The sequence below is a fragment of the Ochotona curzoniae genome, unplaced genomic scaffold (genome assembly GCF_017591425.1).
Source record: "Ochotona curzoniae isolate NIBS_2020 unplaced genomic scaffold, NIBS_Ocur_1.0 contig_64, whole genome shotgun sequence".
Taxonomy (NCBI): Eukaryota; Metazoa; Chordata; class Mammalia; order Lagomorpha; family Ochotonidae; genus Ochotona; species Ochotona curzoniae.
This window is the reverse complement of record NW_024466502.1, coordinates 15,544,248-15,551,804: the sequence shown is the minus strand read 5'-3', so window position 1 is coordinate 15,551,804 and position 7,557 is coordinate 15,544,248. Positions and strand designations below refer to the sequence as shown.

The 7,557-nt window shown below is 42.0% G+C and overlaps 1 pseudogene; it reads right to left on the bottom strand.

The window, feature by feature from the left end:
* Positions 1–6,343: 6,343 nt before the first annotated feature.
* On the bottom strand, positions 6,344–7,334 carry LOC121163486 (annotated as a pseudogene).
* Between the last annotated feature and the right edge of the window lie 223 nt (positions 7,335–7,557).

Below are 7,557 nucleotides of genomic sequence, written 5' to 3'. Positions count from 1 at the left end.
CTAACCCCCAGCTTTTCGGCATGATTATATTTATCTATATTTAAAGTACAAAGGAATCAACATGCTGGAAAGTAATTGCTCTGTTGCCACAGGGACAGAGATTAGAAAACCTGTGAGTCGAAGGGAGAAAGTGCCTGGGTAGTAATCCCTTTTATTATCTACTCTAAGCCATAAATGATTCTATCCACAGCCTAATAAATAACTGTGTCATGAACTGTAGGGTCAGAGGACTTGAGCAAGATTGTTAAGAAGTCCAACTTTTGGAAACTTTCTGTGTTCCTAAGGTCGTGTTATGTCTTTTAAAAGGATCTGTTTGACAGGACTGGGTACAGTGCAGATGTTAATGTACACAGCAGGGGAGAACAATTACCCAAACCACTCATTTGCTGGGTGATCTCTACGGCCTTTGCTAACTTTAAAATTCTATGGCTATGTCTAAATGAGAGAGTCGTTTTCACTTGAATTGACAAAGCTAATAATATTTTTTAATTAAGGTATTTTCCTTTCAATAAATGGCTGAATGTTAGATCAGGGAATTATGTTAATTAGAAACCCAAAATTTGTCTGGGAAGTAGGGGTCATAGAATTTAGCTAACGATCAAGCTCGTGTGAAACAAGATTGTTGGTGGAGCCAGAGCTAAGACACACATCAGCTGGGCTGGAGTAACAGACACAGGTATAGACAAAGCAAGATGGGAACATGGAGTAGGGAACAGAGAGTCAGCAGACGAGACCAATTTAGGTTTGATGAAAAGGCAGCCAATGCAATCTCTAGGGGCTGTGAACTTAATTCTGTTTTTCCATTGAGACACTTAAATTTTCCTCTATCAGTTCTGCTTCTTCCAAGACAAAATGATAATTTGCAACTTACCTGCCATCTAAGACACCTTGAAAAATGACACAAAGGAGCGATTCTTGGGGACAGAGGTGTGGCACAGTGGGTTATACCACCACCCGCAGTGCCAGCTTCACATACAGGTGTCAGTTGGAGCCCTGGCTGCTCCACTTCCAATCCAGCACCTGTCTAGTATGCCTGGGAAAGCAGCAGAGGATGCATGAAGTGCTCTGTCCCCTGCACCCACCTGGACAGCTGGATGAACCCCATGGCTCCCAGCTTAAAACCAGTTCAGTTCCAGCCATTTTGGCTATGTAGAGATGGAATATCTCCCTCTCTGTCTCTCTTTTCCTCTCTCTTTAATTCTGTCTTTGGAAGGCATATATATCTTTAACAAAAACTCTCAATAATGTGGACAAATTGTTAAATGTCATAAAACTTGGGCTTGGGGTAAGGTAGTTTACCAGCTAGGTAAATACTAATTATTTCATTAATTTCCAGTTCATTATCATTTTCTACTTGCAGGAACTCAACCTGTACTCTGGGGCTTTGAGGGGATCCCAAAATCCAGATTCGGGGACATATAATTAAGGAAAGCAATTAGCCTCAATGAGTAATGAATCATTCCCAGCCTCTCTGTAATCTATAAAGCAAGGAGAAAATACCAGCATCTACAACAAGCACAAAGTTTCGATGGCCAGCACTATGAAAAGGTCATTATCTCTATTCTACATGTGAGGACCATCACGCGCTGGCAAGTTAAAGAAACTGTTTTCCAAGACATTAAGTAAAAACTAGGACAATCAGGATGTAAAACTTGTCATTCATCCTCTGTATGCCACTTTGTTATGCAAGGTTTTATTCATCTCTGTTGCCTCCATTAAGAACACAATGATTAAAAACTGTACTGACTGGCAGAAAATAACACAGTTGGCAAATGAGAAAAGACTTGCAGGAGAAAGTATACCTGTTAGACATTGTGGCAAAGCAGGTTGAGCTCTCTCCTGAGACGTCAGTTTTTCATATGCGGGACCGGGGAAAGCAGCAGAAGATGGACCAAGCACCTAAGCCTCTACACCTGTGTAGGAGACGTAACTGAAACTCGTAGCTTCTGGCTTCAGCCTGGCCCAGGCTAATGTGACCATCTGGGGAGTGAAGCAGCGAATGGGAAGATCTTTCTCTATATATCTCTCCTTCTCCCTAACTCTGCCTTTCAAATAAATAAGTAAAAAAATGTTTTTAATTAAGTTGCAAGACACAGAAAGGGGAAACATAAAATGGTCTTATTTTAGCCTTATCACACTGGCAATAATAAAAATGCTCACTTTAAGGGTGTGATGCTATTGAAGAAAGAAATTTTATTACCAAGGCATTTAAATCACCCAGGAGAGAGAGAGCCTTCAGAAGTGAACAAGCAAGGAACCAGGTGAGGCTGTGGCACCACTTCCATAGCACTACACAGGTGGAGTGGGAAGGACACAGTGTGGATGGGCCCTAGGGAACGGGGGAATCGCAGGCTTGGACTTTAGCGGAGTTCATCATCATCCATATATCCAACACCTGCCCCTCCTGCTGGGATCCCCTTGTTAGTAAAAGGTGTTATCGCCTCCTTCATGACCCAACCTGGAAAAGCCAGGACTTCCTTATTTCACAGCCATCCATGACCAAGTCCTTCTGACCACATACCTAATACAATTTGAATGTATTTCTTTTCTGTGTCCGATTCTGAATGCTATTGTTTGTCAGTTAGATCTAGAAAGGTAAAAAAGTAGGTCATGTTTTCACCTGCTTTGAACAGTCCTTTATTGCCCTACATTCACAAGCCAACTCTGTAAGTACAGTTAGAATTCAACGTGTAACATATTCTAGCCATTGAACTTCCCTAACTTCAAAGCCAAGGGGAGGCTGTTCAATGCTGTTTCCCTGTCACCTTCCTCTAAAATTTAGCACCTCAGTAATTACTCGATTATTGTATGCTTTCCAAACAGAATTGTAAATAGTATGAGGACATGATCTGAATCTGTCTAATTCACTTCTACTTCTCCAATGCCTGGCAAAAGTAGATATTCGTACAGTGAATGAAGGAAGAGAGATTAAGCATGATAGTAACACAAAAACTCCATTCTTCCCATAACATGGAAACCATAGAAAATATATGCCACAGCAAGACACTCAAGAGCCATTATCAGAAGATGTAAAAGATGTTTCTGACATTAAGTGAGTTGCAAAAAGAAATTATTAACATCTGGTTAAAATGAAAAAGTTCCTTCTGCGTGTTGACAATTACCCACCGACTTAAATAATCACAAGCCACCAAGCTTGCAACTTCAGAAACAATTGGAATCATCAAGCAGTACTATAGCAATACTTGGTTAAATTTCCTGGAAAATCTGCAGTAAAAAATCATAGATTTTTCTGATTCTCACATGGGAGCTATGAAAGTATTACCATCATAATGTATGAATAAATCTCAATTGATATCTTATATTCCAGAAGCACTTTCAAGTGAGACATAGATGGAAAACTGTCATAATCAGAAACAATGGTAATGGGCCTTTGGCACCACATTGTGGCACGGTAGGTTAAGCTGCTGTATGTGATGCCATGATTCTATATGTGAGCGCTCCTTGGAACCCCAGCTCTTCCGTTTCAGACCCAGTTCCTCACTAATGTGCCTAGGGAAAGCTTTGGAGAACAGCTCAGCACTTGGGATCCTGCCAGCTGCGTGCAAAACTCAGATGGAGTTTCAGGTTCTATCTTTAGCTTGCATCAGCAGGAACCATCCTTGCCACTTGGGGTGTGAACCAACAGATGCAAGGTCATTCCCCCCTTCTCTCTCTTCTCCCAGCCCTCTTTGTTCTTTCTGCCCTTCAAACAAATGCACAAATCTATTTTTAGGAACACTAGAAAAGGAATAGTGAGCTTTTAATGGCTACAAGGGTTCAGACTCATCTGACAGGCTCCCAGCCAGCTAATGCAGCAGAGAAACTTCTGGAGATTTTCATTCACTGATCTCTCTTGGGATCCACATATTCAAGGTGGTCCAGAGATTCTGCAAAGCTAATCCTGCCCCAGGACTCAAGAGAATAGCACAAAGGTATAATTCATCTTTCTTTTCAGCTAAAATTCTTCCAAGGACAAGAAAGTAGTTTTTACAATAAACATTGTTCACTTTTATTTTAAAAAGAAAAAAAAAAAAAAACCTTTCTTTTGTAGACCCTGTTCTTTCCCAAGTGAATTCTGACACTTACCCATGGCCCTTTCACTCCAACAAAATCTTATTGAATACAGATTAGTGTAAGTCACTCAGAAATTCAAAATCTGAACAAAAGAAGATAACGTAAGAAAGGGAACATGACTCACTTTGAGGTTCTGTTTCTCTTGGGATTTGGAGTAGAAAGACACTAACTTACAAGTAGGTCTAGTCATGCTTAAGTTTCCTTTTACTCTTAAAAATATCTTCTAATTGTGTATCGAGCTAACATTTTAAAGCATTTCAATTTTATTCGATATTCACTACATTGCAGAAGAATTAAGATGCAGCAGACCACTAAGGCTCTTGGCAGGAACATAATGGATTTACTCAAGAGTCATCAGGGTTAAGATTTCTGCATAATTGATTTCTTTAACGATTAACTTGGTAAAAAATAAATGAATTAAGTATTATCATTTAATAATGCATAAATGTCACAGTGAGATTCCTCGTTCCAATTTCAAACACTCAAAACCTGAATAACAATTAAAGTGAGTACTGTCATGAAGCCTGGGCAATCAATCTGCAAGTTTGTCCTTTTGTGTCTACCAGGATCTTTACTGTTATGTCACAGGGACTTTGTTTTCATCTTTTATCACAAGGCACCAAGTACATTCCTGAATGTGTATTTGTTAAAACTAGCACACCAAGTTATTTAATAGCTGCCCTTATGAACAACTGGCTCAGCTTTAGGGGATTTATAAGGATATTATTATTATTTTATTGCAAAGTCAGGTATACAGAGAGGAGAGACAGAGATGAAGCTCTTTAGTCCATTGATTCATTCCCCAAGCAACCGCAAAGGCCAGAGCTGAGCCAATCTGAAGCCAGGAGCCAGGAGTATCTTCCAGCTCTCCCATGCTGGGTACAGGATCCCAAGGCTTTGGGCCATCCTTGACTGCTTTCCCAGGTCACAGGGAGGCTGGATGGGAAGCAGGGCAGCCAGGATAATAACCAGCACCCATACGGGATCCTGGCATGTGCTAGGTGAGGACTTTAGCTGCTAGGCTACTATGCTGGACCTTGTATAATTTTTTATAATTACTCTGAGGTTGTTTTCTCTGACTAATAGGCAATGACTCTATGTATGATTTATTGTATCATATAATTGATGGAGCCCAACCTACTAGACTTGCGCATAAAAAGTGATCTCAAAAGAATACTTTAAAAAATTACTGTTGGAATGGAATGGAAGAAACATGGTTTAGCAAGATAGTCTCTGAAACTTTGAGATTTGGTATCATATTGACAGTCACCCACCGGCCTGGATAACTGAGAGCCAGCAAGCTTATAACTTTGTAAACGATGAGATCAAGACGTGCTTCAGTGAATTTTTTTTTCAACTTACTTGAAATTACGCATGCTGGTCTACTGTGCATTTTCCTGAGGGAGGAGTGGAGTAGAAAGGATGAGGGCTGGAGGAATCACATAAGACTGCTAAAGGAGAATTCATTACTTAACCTCTCATAGCCACAGCATTTTATTTTTTTGGTCATTGCAAGAGAAGTCCTTGAATGCCATATCTTGTAAAGAAAAATGTTGCTCACCACCCGAATTCCATATGACATATCAAAAGTCAGACTTCCTGGGAGCAAACTAAGAAGCCTTCACCGTGGACCAGAGAAGACGTCTCCTTTGTCCATGACCTCACCTGTGCTACCAAGGACATAGGAGACACCTCACCAGAATCACATCTTGTGGCCTCCTCTTTCCTGTGAAGTTCTGCACAGTTGTCAACAACTCAAGTATACAGGCACGACAAAGATGCAAGTGATGGGGCAAGTCTTTCGAGAAGTACTTATGTCTCATCTCAAATTCCAAACAACAGCATGCCATATCTCCGTGGTCATGGACCACGAGCAGGACAATCCAGAAGTCAGAGAAGATCCAGAGAATATCTTGCACATTTGAGGAATTCTTTCCCAATTCAATTACCAAGTTAGATCAGTAGAGATCTCTTGAAGTCAACATTCATGACTGAAATTTGGTTTTCTTTTTCAAGGAGAGAACTACCACTTTTTTTCAGGTTTTATTGTGGGTTTTATTACATAGTTAGAAATTTTCAGAAAAAAAAATTGTTTGTAACCATGAATAATTACAAAGAAACATAACAGTTCCATAAGAAGAAAATGTATTCTGGCTTTTGTTACAGTTTTTCCCTGGTGTTAAGACCTGCAGCTCTGCCTTGGTCAGTGCAGTACCCAGCATGTCTGTGATGTGGGCTGAGAATCTGGACGGTTCTCTGTGATTGAAGCTCATTTTTTCTTCAACAGCTCAGTCATCTCAGGAACTGCCTAAAATAAGTCTGCAAGTATTCCATAGTCAGCCACCTAGAAAATGTGGGCTTCTGGGTCTTTATTAATAGCCACAATTGTATTGCTGTCTTTCATCCCAGCTAAATTCTGGATGGCTCCTGGTAGCCCAGAGGCGATATGAGGTTCTGGTTCTGCGATTTTTCCTGTCTGTCTAACTTGCATGTCATCGGGAACAAAGCCACCATTAACAGCAGCTCGACAAGCACCAACTGCGGCATGCAGCTGATCTGCCAGGTCAACAACAGCTTAAAGTTTTCTCCGCTCTTCAAGCCCCGACACACAGAGACCCCCACTTTGGCACCTGTCAGCTCAAGCTGGTCGCCCTTGGTTAGTTTCTGGCCAAGCCATTCTAACACCAGTGAGATACTGAAAGCGTTTTTTGAACTGGCACCACCTCCACTTGTTGCCGCAGCTTTGAAAGATGTTCGTCGGACAGAAAACACCTTCACTTTCTCATCACACTTCACGGTGCGCAAAGTATTTCCTGCATAAATAGTCCTCACAAACATGTCGGGAGACTTGATGGCAATGATGTGAGAAATTGGGGCAACATCAAGCTTGGCCGCTACTCTAGGCAGAAGGTTCTTTCCAAAGGCAGATGCTCCGGCACAGATGTGCATGCAATTGAACTTCTGTGTTGCTAGAATCAATGGTGTCAGCTCCTCTGGAAGCAGGCCCTCGTACGCATCGTGCTAAACCACCAGGACCTTCGCCACATCTTCCGCTTTACACAGCTCTTGTGCCACCTCGTCACATTTGATTCCAGGCACTAGGCAAGACGCGTCTCCTTCCAGGCGCTTGGCTGCCGTGGGGGTGTTTAGAATGACGGGGTCAGGGAATCATTGGCATGCTCAGCTATCACCAGTGAACTCTGGAACCGCAACAGAAAGGTTGCCTGCCGGAGCTGCCCAGGAGCCACTGCTCAGAACATGGTGGCCATGCTCATCCACCCTGAGTTCCCAACTTCCCCCTCGAAACATCTGGCCACCCAGCAGCTTTCCGCAGTCCTCCTGGAGGATCCCAAGGTGAGGCAATGGAGGCCCCACAAACGAGGAGTCAACCAATCAATCCGTTTATTGAGTCGAATAGTGAAGTTTATACACGGAGTGATAAACAGGCTGCCCAAAGCACTAACAGTAACCTGACTGGTCCCC